Genomic DNA, 13,407 nt, shown 5'->3' on the forward strand with positions numbered 1-13,407 from the left:
AACATATAAATGATTCAAGAGAGGTTCCTGCCAAGTCAAACAGCTATGGTCCATCCAGAATCCCTTACAAATGAGAGACCTAGTCCTTCTTAACCATGTCATTATGGAAATACATTATCCTAATTATACCCTGAACACACAAACACAGCAGCTAGAAAAAATTTGTCTCTTCTAGAAACAATTACTACAGTGGCCAGAGAAAAGGAAACAATTAGCAAATGTAGAAATATTAACTTCCATATGGGACTACTTCTGAGTATATATATACACTAGAAAGTATACTAATACTATTAGAAATCTGTTCATTCAATCATATCAAAACAGTAGCAGGGGTGTTCTGGATCAAAATCCATCCCACCATGAAAAGGAATGTACTATGTGTTCAGAATCAGAGAGAACACCTCCACTACAGAACAAGGTACATGCTCCTGAAATAAATCCAGCTTGGCCAACCTACACATAGGAGCAAGACAGATGTAACCCAGGGGTTTAGCTCTTCCTTCAGGCTGTTTCTGTACTCAGTGTGCAACTCTTACAGCAATCAGATAACCTTTGGACTTGACTACCTGATTTAAGATAAACTCATCTACACTATGCCACAGCCAGGTACAGAGTAACAATTTCAAGTAGCAGCACAGTGAGGGAAGGATGGAATGAAATCTAAATTATAAACCGATCAAAGTGAAGTCCTATCATAGATGCAAGGTAAATCACAGGTTGCAGGAATCTCTGGAAATGGGAAAGAGACCAAGAGAATTTAACAAAACAAGAAGACTCAAATTCACCCATGCATACTGCTTCACATCCACTCATGCAATCTTTAATAAGATCATCTATAACCATAAAAGCAAGATGCACAGATGACACAGCTGATCTAGAAGGAAAGGAATGTTTTTCCAGAGCTGAGAATACAAAGCACATATATAATTTTATCTGGGAAAAGGTGGGGGAGATATGTTAGATATATAAGAGCTTCTGAAGCTCTTAAGTAAAAAAACCCCACTGGCTTATTTAAAAACAAATAAAGAACAATACAGTATTAATTGTAACATATTTACTCTGAAAATATCCTAAAAACTTCAATAACCTGACAAATTAGTTCAATGTTTTCTCACACATCTTGGTGCACCAAAATATAATTATTATGTTTCCCTGGGGGGGTCTCCGGGGACTTATCTCCACCTCCTTCCAACAACAACAGGAATCTTTGCAGGACTGTCATGCAATGCAAGAGCTTTTATAAACTGCAGGGCTACAGCATAGATGTTCATAGCCCTTCCCTTACAGCCACCCCTTGAACTCTCAGCAGAAGCCACATCCCACGGAGTGGTCCCGTTCTCCCCATGCAGCAGCTGCAGTGAGGGATGACAGCGTTGCCTGGGGCTCACCAGCACCTTGGGGCTGCTCTATAAGGTAAGCAAGCTACTCTCGTTGCTGCTGTGACATGCAGTCTCCAGGAAAAACCTGGATGCTTCAGAAAATGCTTATATGAGCAGGTTTTATTCTCTTCTCGAGAAACAAGAGGATTCAAGAAGTACATTGTAAATAAAAACCTCTGCCAGCTCAGTTCACCTGTTCTAAAGCACTGCATGAGAAAGAACATACAGGCCATAAGGTCAGGCCTAACTCAGAAGCTGGTGTTATTCATACATGCAAGTAACTGGCCTGTTTGCAAGTGATACACCTGGAAAAGACAATTTACAGTAGTCTGATGTGGAGTAAGGAGTGCCTCTCCCTAATGCAGATTCCCCTTTACAAGGCGCCTGGTTAAACCAGGAGGGAAGTCAGATCCTCCTAGGACTCTCTGGATCCCAGGGGAGTTCCCCAAATCAGCTGAAGCTGAAGGCATGACTGATCTAATGCTCTATGCTATCCCTTCTGCATGCAGCAACCAGGGCACCAACATGATGCCAAAGGAAGGGTGAAATGGCCATTGACCTTTTTATTGTATTTGCTACAAGTAAATTTAAATTAGGGATTTTTCTAGCAAAGAACACAATAGCCTTAGACTAGTTAGTATTATTTGGTAATATTTAATACTCCTGTATACAGGGTGAGGGAAATGGACTTTTAATTCATACTTTTGCTTCATTGAAGAAGGAGGAACAGTTTTAGGAAATATTATATCCATATGGGAAAAAAGGGAACAAGTTAGAGGATATTTTGCTCCCATAAATCTTGAAAGTAATTCTGTTTTGGAAATATTAAGAAATTATGAATGCTGTAAGCTCATGCGCTTTGCCACCTCAATAAATCAGAGCAAGCCAGAACTGATGTCCAGCAGTGACAGGAAAATGCTGTCTGCCAGACTCTCCAGGAGCATGGCTGTTCTGTCTCAGCTCTGAACTGCATCTGGCGTATTCCAGGACCCTTCAGGAAACATCGGGATTTGCCTCAACCAGGCCATGGGAATGCTCTCTGCAGAGCACCTAAAATACATTCCAAGGAATGCATGGGAGTTTGTCAAACAGAAAAAGCAAACGTTTCCGAATGATGTTAAAACCCTGCACGTACTGAGCAGCTCAGTATGGGATGCTGCATTTTGCCTGTCACAGCTGCTGAAAGGCAGGTTGGCTTCAGTGGCAACCACCACTCCAGACCCAAAACAGGCTTGTGCTCCTTTGGAAAATGGTGCAGAAAGGGACAGTTCAGATTTTTCAGATTTAAATTTTCCCCTCTATGCCCCCCAAATTCCAGAACAGACATAATACAATCTCATTGCATGTGATAGCCTGAAAAGATGAGGAATTTGGCTGCTTGTGGCACGCACTTATGACCTGTGTAATTTGATAGGGAAATGCCAAGCATGTACAATCTCTAGTTTGAATGGCATACCCTGCTAAAACACAAATGACATCTAAATGGACTAAATGCTTGATATGATAATTGTGAGGTACAAAACAAATCTCTCCCACTTCTCAAGTTTGAATTCCTCACACAAAGACATTAATAAAATCTCTAACAATTTGTCACCATGCACAGCGAAAGGAAGAGAGAGTTCTGCCAGAAACAGTTCTTAAACAGGAATCTATAATCACACAAAAATGTGATATATATTTGTGCCTACAGAACTCTGGCTTATGTGATGAAACATTACATTTCCAGTTTTTTCCTCCCTGACAAGAAGAGTTGTGACCCCAAAACATTTCTGAAGGCTGAACTAGCCTGCCAGAAGCTCCCCAGCCAAGTTTTCTGGCCATTCCATTTTGTCCCTGATACTGAGATCGCTTCACAGCTACTCCTCTTTGATGAGCACTGAGGTATTCAGCATAAGCAGCACTGACTTCCCAAAGCATCTTGCAGTCCCTATGCAAGGTAGCTATGGGACAAAATCACACACTGAATCTTGACTAGAATCTGCTCCCTACTCCTTATCTCCTGCTTTCCAGGCAATTAATAGATAAATGTGTAAAAGAGAATAATCTACATCTGAGAGAAAGTAAAATAAATAAACTGATTGATGTGTCTTTGGCTTTAACAAGGAGGGACGAAGGAAAGGTCAAGTTCCTGAACGAGTAAAGGAGAAGACAGCACCACATTCCTGAGAAACCACGACACTAAGGAAAGGCAGACTGGCAGCCACTAAGCTCCACTCTGAGCTTATATTTCAGGTATTCCCTTTTTTTAAACATCCTCCTTTAAGCTGACCTGCGCTTCTGTTCATTCTTTTTAATTAAGGAGAATCAGGAGTGCTGGAAAACTGAAAGCTGGAAGAAAAAAGCCCAAACAGTGCTAGAACCTAATGCTGTGCAGAACCTGCACACTGCATTTGTAAAGGGGCAGGAACAGCTTTTTTATCTTTTTTTAAACCACATAAATAAATGACTTATTTGTTCTGGCATGACTTCTATCTTCTGTTTGCTGATGATCAAAAGCATCCATGGTTAGACAGAAGGCACAAAATCTACCAATGTTATTAATTAAATACAAACTGAAGCCTTTGAGCGCTGAGTCATTAGCCCTGACACAGGCATTTATGGAAATACAGAGAGAAAATCTAAACTAACCTTTTCCTTTTTCCCTACTGAGACCTAGATGTATGCTGTCTCCCTTGCCTCCCTTCCCTGGGGAGCAGCATGGTGTGATAGCATAGGAATGAGGAGGTTTGTGAGGTCCCGATTTCACATTTCTTATTGACATTAATCCTCTGTCAAAAATCCAAGCAGCTCAAAGATTCCTCAAGCAGCTGAAAAATTTAAGAAACTGCATTAATAAGGATTAACCCCATCCTACAACCAGCATACTACTTTTCCTATATCAGCAAACGCACCCCCCAAAAAAAAGATGGCTGCAAGAAGAATAGCTTTAACAGCAGAGATCAGGCCAAAAATTAAGTTGACCTTAACAAACTGCAGAATTCTAAAATAAAATAACATGGTAAAGACAACTTAGCACTGAAGAAGGGTTGGTCAGAGCACCCTACCAGTGCCATTTGGGACCACCTAATTCTTTTGCAAGAGAGTGAGCCATAGATCCCCACCCACCGTCTCCCATGCTCTTTGTGCCTACAGACCCTTGAGTGGATCTGCAGTTGTACCTTTCAGGCTGCAAAGGCCTCAGCTACTTGGCCACTCCCCATACAGAGGCCACTGAATTATGCAGCAGTACAACAGTGCTCTGGAGTAAATGTCACAGCAACTCCAAAAAGATGACTTTGAACAGGCTTTAATCCATAAGCAAAGGAAGGGGCAGGTAAAATCAACTGAACCAAAACCTCACAAACCATGTAGCAGTTATTCCAGTTATCCCTGCCTCCTTCCTGGGAATAACTGCTCTGTACCTTTGAGGCACTCTGGAACATCTTCAGCCTTCTTGCCCTCTGCTCTCCATCACCTAGTAGGTTGTTTAAACTCATCAGTGCAGACATTTTCCCACTGCCTGCTCACTGCTCTATTTAGAGCTGGACCAGCTGCTCCAAGATGTATCTTAAAAGGTCTCCATCCTCTGCACTGTGGTTCATACACAAAACATTGTTACACTCTTGTAGAAAAGATAAACATCCTATCATGAATGAAAAATGTAACTATCACAGCTGTAAAACCTGTTAAATACTCTACTTCATTCAAGATCAGAAAGCATCGACTCAAGAACCATGTCCAATTCTGGGCCTCAGGCAAAAAACATGAACAAACTGAAAAAAAGGCCATAGGAAAGCTCTGAAAAAGATCTAAGGTCTAGAAAACATGATGTCTGAGGAAAGCTAGAATAAAAAAATTACTTTCTTTAGTCTAGAAAAAACTGGAAGAGGACATGATAAGCCATTAAATATTACAAGGCTGCTGCAAAAGAGAAAGACAGAATCTCTACATCCCTGGTAAAGAGAAGTAGTAACACCAGTCCTAAAAGGCAGCAAAGAAAACTTCATCATTAAAAAAGTGTTTCTTATGCTTGGGATTATTACGCATTGAAATCTACTGTTGGACATGGGTTACAGAACTCACATCAACTACACCAGTTTCTGATTTGATTGTATTATTTTTAACAAGTTTGTATCTATTAAATACCAGTTAGCCATAGCTGTGCCTACTTTTAAGAGGGAAAATCAAATAGATGATCTTTTAAAGTTCTGCACAGGTCTATTTCATCTAAAAGCACTTTCATACTGGGCTAACATTGCTAGGAGGTGACGAAGTAGCCAAGCTACAGTCTGCTGTCGCTGGGAATCAAGAGCTGCCCTTCAGACTCCTTGCACTTCTCAAGTATTTCTCTTCATATACGGTAATCAAATTTCAGTACAAACATCACGGTAGATAAGCAGCACATGGATTTTGCAGCCTGCTGCCGGCCAAGAGTGCTTTCTGTTTGTACCCTGCACCTTTGTGATAAACAGGAAGACACGTAAAGTTTAACCTTTCTGCAGTCATTAATGTCTTGGGCTTACGGCACTAGCAAGGCACAAAATCAAAGAATAATTTAATATCAGCTCAGTCCCTCCTGCTCACTGACTGTGTTCTGACGTGCATGAAGTCCAACAAAGTGTCCCGAGCAGCTTACCTATATAATGCAATTAGTCATGGGGACTGGAAAAGTTTTGAGATAAACTAAATATTAAAGACAGAAAGAAATCCATTTGCCTGCTCTGATGAAACCCTCACACTTTCCTACTGATTCTCCAAACATTTCAGACAAAAAACACACAAAAACATGCAGACACAAAAAATAACAAGAAGCTTGGTTTAAAGGTTGGCTTCCTCTTGGAGAAAAAAAAAGCTATAAAATTCAGACCAGGCAGAAACTTTGTCCTGACCTGCCTCATGGAGCAGCTTATAAGACAACACGCAAAATTTGTCATTGTTCACAGAACTCCCTAATACCAAAACACAATTATGCCAGGGTGAAAAGCTAACTTCTCAACAACGCAGGGTTCTGTTAGTTTAAAAACCAGTCTTCTAACATCATTTCAATGTCATAGCTTGTTTCTCGTGTGTTATTGTCAATGATGCAAGATTGAATTACAGCTCATTTTTCCTACAAAAAGCCAGGTGAGGGGTTCAAGAACTCTGAGGGAGCACTGAGCCAAATAGATGAGATTATGTGGTATTTGGAAACATGATGAAGGTGAGCAAAAGCAGACTGCAATTACTGCCTGAGTTTCCAAAGCCTTCTGTACAAATAAAAAACAAGAAGGAAGAGTTAGCTCCCATGGAAAATGCCAGCCAGCAACTCTGCCAGTTGGCCAAACTTTAGAACAATTATGTTCCTGTTAATATTCCACTGAATCAGGAAGAGGATTGTGCTTTCTAATGAGCACAAATTGGAGGGTAGTCATGTAGGGTAACTGCTGCTCTGTGACACTGCACTCCCAAAAGGCAGGGTATCTGGGGTATCTCTTGTTTTCTGGTGAAGATCTAACACGTTCAAGAAGACTGCAGATTATGGGCACAGTTCCCAACATGGACCTGTTGTCTTTCATCATACTAATTAACCAGTCTGTTAAACGCAGTGACTGAACATTACTTTTATAAAGCCAACTTAATGTTCTCTTTATCCTTCTTGCAGAGAGAAGTTAATCCCTGTCATTGCCACCCAGTGCTCATTCTTGCCACTACTGGCCATAAGGCTGCCAGTAGCCTTATGATGGAGCACAACAAATTGCACTTCACTGCTTCAAGAGTCTCCAATCTCATTTTCTCCTACCACATTATTTAATGTATATGCCTATCTTGAGGTCATCCTACTGTATCAGACCAATTATCGGATTTCAAATCATTGGAGTGAACAGTAAAATTTGGAGTGGCCTTCGTACAAGTAATTATATCACTGCAGAAGGATCCTGGAACACTCCAAGTTGTGAAGAAACTGGTATATATGTAGGGAACAGGACAGTGATAAAAAGAGCCTTCCACTATCAGCTAAGCCAAAAATGCACATGTTGCTTAGCACAGCCAAGCACAGAACAGATGTGACTTCTCTGTTGATGTACAGCATAGGGGATGTGGCACAGAAGGGAAACACAAAATGAGTACAACTTGATCCTGATACAACCAGCTAAAGACAAAAAATAAGGTCACCAATGTTTAGAAAAATCCAGAACAGCCTTGTTCAGGAAGCTAATGAAGACAGGAAAGCACAAAACAAATTACTTGATGTGAAGCTTGGTCATTTTATGAAAGGGGTTGTATGATTTGATGTCTGCATAGAAAGAGGACTTGACTTCATAATTCATGCAGTTTCTGAATGCCTGATGTTCCTTCCCTTCTGGCCTGTTGCTCTTCTCCAGGTCAAAAATCCGCTTGGGGCAAAAGTTCCCTGCATAAGTCTTACTGAAGTGAGGATGCTGGTAGAAGAAATGTCAATGTTTCAAGCATTGTAACTGAAAAAGATGGGTTGATCTGAGTGAAAAGAGTCTTAATTTTTTCAAGGCTCATACACTTCTGGAATGACCAATGCCATTTTAGAACCTAGACAGAAAATTCCTATCAACACGATATGGAAAACATTAACTGTTATGAAATACACATTATGGCATTAACAGAAGTCTTGTGAGCTCTTCTGGTTTTCTTACATGTAGGGCAATATTCTGAAAAGTTCTACAGGACACAGTTCCTCATATCACACTCCTGGGAGAATCTCAGCCTTCACGTTAAAAAAGTCTCACAGCAAATAAAAAAATATTTTTCTAGACTTATAGTTGGAAATGAGACCTCAATAACTAATAAATGCTCAGAAATGAGAAAGAATAAAAAGAAACCATTATTTTTCAACTGCTTGCATTTTCTGTCCTGACTCATTATTACTGACTATTTGCAGGTTGCAACTCCCATCAGTGCAACTCCCTACAGTGACTTTAAGGTGATCCACAGAAGCTTTCCCCAATGAAAATGCAGGCAAGGGACAAGCCTACAGACACAAACAGGAAATGAGAGGAAAACAGTAAAAGTGAGGGAAAAAAAAGAGTCTATAGAAGCTATTGCTCCGATAGCTGCCTACAGCACACAAGACTGGCAGATAATTAAATGCAAAGAAACAAATACAAGAAGGGAATCTTCTTTGCACACCACAAACTGATGCTCAAAGACAATTATACAGATAGTCCACTGTAATGTTTCTTACAATTTTTTGTCAGTTATTTTCAAAAGATTTTTTTTTTTTTTAAGTTATCACAATGTGGATTTAATGTGAAAAACTGCCATAGCAATGACTGTATCAAATCAATGCTGCAGCTTATTTGAGAAAACAGGAAGATATGAACTAGAAACAAGAACAAAATTTGTGGTGGAAACAAGAAGGGACTAAAAGCATAGGAGGTGATGGGCAAGCATGGGAGATGCTGGGCAAGCACAGTTCTTCCCAAACACTTTGAAATTGGACAATTGTGGTTGGAATCTTGTTCCGGTTTGGCCAAATCTAGAAGTATATCCTCTGAGGGAAGGCAGGCTATAACCACCCCTCCCCCACCAGGTTCAGGAAAAATAAATTTTCCTCGAAGGAAAGTGAAAGAGATAAAAACTATTTATTTAACAAACACACAGGAAAAGGGATAATGATGCTAAATAATAAAACCTCCCACTCTGCTGAGAGAAACCTGGGAAAATTTCAGAGTCCTTCTGTAGATCTCTCTCTCCCCCTCCTTGGAGCTGGGATGGGGTGGTGGGCCCACCTTCAGGGCCAAGGCCTTGGTGGAAAGTCCTCCCAATGTATTCTGATGTTGAAACAGTCCAGCAGAGAGAAAAGGAAAAAACAGAGTCCCAGGAAAAAAAAATGTTCAACTCTCTGGAGGAAAAGGAGCTGAGAAAAAAAACTGCCGAAAACTGGCTGGAAAGAAAAGCAAACCATGTGCTTCCCTTCCCTCTCGCTCTCCTGCTACAGCTGAAAAAAAGTCTCTGTCTCTGTGTGACCTTGAACAAGCTGCAAGCTGCTTTGAAAAAGTTTTGTTCAGTTTTTCCTTCCCCCTCTCAGGCTCAGTTTAAAGGCATAGAAAGGTACAAAAATTAATTTCTGGGCATAGGGCAGCGACATGGGATACACATCATAAAGTCACCCCAACATAAATCTACACCATGACTTGCACTATTCAGCAGATGGACATCCTAACTTAAAGAACAGTGAGAGTGGAAATGTTCTCCATTGCACAAATTCCTAAGGCCTAAACAATTTCATTTGCCATGATCCTTCTTCTAGGACGTTGTTCAAGGAACAGTTGTGTGATTTTCAAGCCTGCCAAGAAGTCAAAGCAGCATCATTCATCCAACCAGAGAATAAGCTTTTTTCCTTCTATTAGGTGAAACAGGATAATGTAGCTTTAAGTGCCGCCTCCTAGGTACAGCCACTCAAGGAGCATTTGTACAATGTACACAAAAAAAATACCATTACTATCAGAATAATTTCACTTACTGAAAAAGTTACAGATAGATCACAAAGCTGCTATTAACGAGATCCATATCAATCCCAATGGGAAAAATTCCAGATGTGTTTCTGTTTCTCTGCTGCACAATAGACTTCACATTGTGGTGCAGGACAAAGTGGGGGCAGCCAGTTGTTATTATTTAAGATTCAGACAGAGGTTTTTTTCTTCCTTTAACCAGATGCAAAAACCTCCAAGGATTTCACTGAAAGCCTGAACAAAAAAAAAAAAAAAAGCCAAAATCCCAAGTGGAAAGAGTATTTTCAGAGGGACCTTTCCTCCTAGGTGCCAGAAGATACTTCTGTAATTGAAGATAATGTTTGATAGGGTTGACACAGACCTCATGCCCAGTTTAATGTAATTTTCTGGCTTCTCTGTCACCTTATTAATTCCAGCCCTTTGCCTAAGAGTGGTGATCTGTAAAGCAACATGCATTAAAATCTTCCAGATAATATCAACACTATTTAATATACACCTCTCCCCTTTGGTCCCACAGTTTTGAAAATAATAAAGTATTTTAACAAAGCAAGGGTAGGACACTGAGCTTGTAAAACCACTTTCTAGGTACTGTTTCCAGAGATAAGGCACAAAGACTGGACACTGAAGAGTTTCCAAGCAAGAGGCCACCTGACAAAACGAAAAGTATTTACTGACTCATAGAGCAAGTGGGTGCTGTGGAGAAAGCTGCAAACAGTGCCAGCACAGACAGCTACACCCTTTCCTCATCATCCCACACAGAAAGTGTCTGGCTTGAGTTAGAGATTAGGCAGGGAGGAAGAGACTGGAGGTGAGACTTGACTATTCTGATGAAGGAAAGAACCACAAACCATGTGAACCTCTCCTGTCCCACCTGCAAAACAGGTGTGAAAAATAAGGCCTGTCCTTCCAGCCAGCACACTCACTGGCCTCGTCCAACCAGGGTCCTCTCCTCTGCTGTGTCCCCACGTCCAAATTCATCACACATCTGGCAAGAGACCATGCAGCAACAACAGCACCCACAGCAGTAACTTCAAAGGACTCTGCCAAGAAGCTTGATGGATACCTGAAGCACAAGGTATGCTCTTAAAAGCCTGCCCCCTAAAATGCTATAAATCTCCTGGAGGAACTGATATCCTCCCTGACTCACACTAATCAAAGCAGAGACACCCTCCCAGTTCTCATTGCTCCACTTGAAGAATGGTACAACAGTCCTCCTCATTCCAGGAATGGAGTTTTTCAATGAGATAGTTCATTTCAACAAGTTCCCACAAGAAAAAGCTGCAGAAAAAAGGATGCTGCTGGTTTATGCATTTGAGATTTATGTAAGTCACTGAAATAAATACTGAATATTATTAGCTACTAAAGGAAATGGTTATGGTGAAGATGAGGGGATAAAAACCTCTCACAAGTATGCCTTCCCTTTCAGTATCCTTGATAAAGAAAGCACTTCTCCTACAGCTGTGGGAAAGAAAACAAGACATAACGGCTGAAGTTAAAATTACACATCTTTGGCTGTTATCAAAGGGAGCTATAGCACATGGACAAAGTGCAGTCTGCGTGATTCCAATTCCAAACCAAAGAAATGCTGCAGGCATATTCATCATAGACATTTGTATTTGCTCCTGAACATCACAAAGAGCAATGAACATTGCTGATCCACTACTTTTGTCTCGGCAGCAACGTTCAATTGCGTCAACTGCATTCAGCCTTTGTAGAAAGCATCAATAAGTTCACTCCTACAATTGATACTCTCCCAGTGACCCCCTCAGGCAAACCAACATGAAGCAGCTCCAGCATGCAGTGCTGTCAGCTGACACAGAAACCCTGCCACACCCGGGAGTTTTCCATACCCTTAGACCGTGGGTGGAACAAAGTACAGAGAGCAACCCAGCATCTCCATGAAACCATCAGGGAGACACAAAACAATCACAGAATCATTCAGGTTGGAAAAGCCCTCTAAGATCGAGCCCAACCATTAACCCAGCCCCCCCAAGGCCACCACTAAACCATGTCCCCAAGTGCCATATCTAAATGTCTTTTAGCAAGCTCCCAGGGATGGTGATGCTACTACCTCCCTGGGAAGCCTGTTCCACTGCTTGATTTTGGTGGAGAAATATTTTCAGGTATCAAATCTAAACCTCCCCTGCCACAACTTGAGGCCATTTCCTCTTATCCTCTTGCCTGCTACTTAGGAGAGGAACACCCACCGCACTGGAACATCCTTTCAGTCTCTCATCCTGTAGAGAGTGATGAGGTTCCCTCTGAGTCTTCTTTTCTCCAGGCTAAACACCCCCAGCTCCCTCAGCAGCTCCTCACAGAACTTGTGCACTAGAGCCTCCACCAGCTTGTCTCTGCCTCGGCCTGGAATTCAGTCTATTCACTGTATTTTCTCAACATCATCCTGTTTTGGTTTTTTTCTCATTCCTTTGTTTGCCCACTTATGTTTGTCTAACTACTTAGATGGCACTCCACAAACAATTGCTTTCAATTTACATCTGTCATAGAGAAGGTGTTCTGTGTTTTTTTTCCACTTCTTAAAAGTATTAAACTTTTCAGTACAGACATTTTGGAAGCAGACACACTTGGTGTGACAGGGCAAGAAATCTCTCCATTAAAATGACAAATTGCAGTCATTTCGTTCTCATTTAATCTTACTTTTAAGAAAACAATCACTTTGCTAAGAAAAACTGAAAAAAGGCATGAAAGCTCTCAGCCTGTAAAGTGAAAGCTTTGAAATGCACTGGCAAAAGAAAACAAAGACCATAATACAAATGACGAGTAATCTTAATCACCAGCTATTTCTAATATCTTTTTGTCTTAAGTACCTCTACCCTCCAATAAATCAACAAATACTTAGTCACTTTTTTGAACTTACAGAGGTACGAGAGAACAAATAACAAGAAAACTATGGTTCAAGCCACTAAATAAATAAATAAATGCAAGCAATAATAAAGTAACTCTTTTTTTTTCCAAAGCTGTAAGAAAATCCTATAAAATGTTGTGATTGCCCTTCAAAATTTTTCCCAAATAGTTATTTTTCTAAAAACAATTTCCCCACATTAACTTAGAGTAGTTTAAAAAAAATTAAAGCCCACAACCCCATCTAATTCAGGATATTCTTAAATTTCCTTGTCTAAACAGAAAAGTTGAAGGACTACATTAGCCAAGTATCTGCTGATCTCAATGACAAGAGAAACAGCAGATCTGCATTAGCCAGCAAAATAGCAATGCTGTTGGCCAAAAGGAGAACTTCCCACAAGTATTTATGGGTGCTCTTAGGGCAAGTGTTCAGACAGACAGCTGTGGAGTGAGAAAACAGTACAGGATCATCCCACATTACTCTCTCTGCCTCTGTAATGCTTATGCTCAGCCCTCCTAAATTGCACCTTTCCACTGGACATTTTGCTTTCCTTGAGCTGCAGGCTAAGTGCACTTGGCTGTGACAGTCACAAGCAACCCAACAATAAAACCTGCAGATTCTCACATCAATGGTGTGCAAATATCACTGTCTAAACCACAGACTACAAGTGACTAAAGAAAAGATTTTCAGAGACAATCAGCACTTTGCTGAATTCAACAGCAAC

The 13,407-nt window shown here is 40.8% G+C and overlaps 1 protein-coding gene across 10 annotated transcripts in view; it reads right to left on the bottom strand.

The window, feature by feature from the left end:
• ST3GAL3 (ST3 beta-galactoside alpha-2,3-sialyltransferase 3) overlaps positions 1 to 13,407 on the bottom strand; it is a 186,752-nt gene that overhangs the window by 72,109 nt on the left and 101,236 nt on the right. The window lies entirely within an intron of this gene.

This window comes from Corvus brachyrhynchos, unplaced genomic scaffold (genome assembly GCF_000691975.1).
Source record: "Corvus brachyrhynchos isolate BGI_N302 unplaced genomic scaffold, ASM69197v1 scaffold48, whole genome shotgun sequence".
Taxonomy (NCBI): Eukaryota; Metazoa; Chordata; class Aves; order Passeriformes; family Corvidae; genus Corvus; species Corvus brachyrhynchos.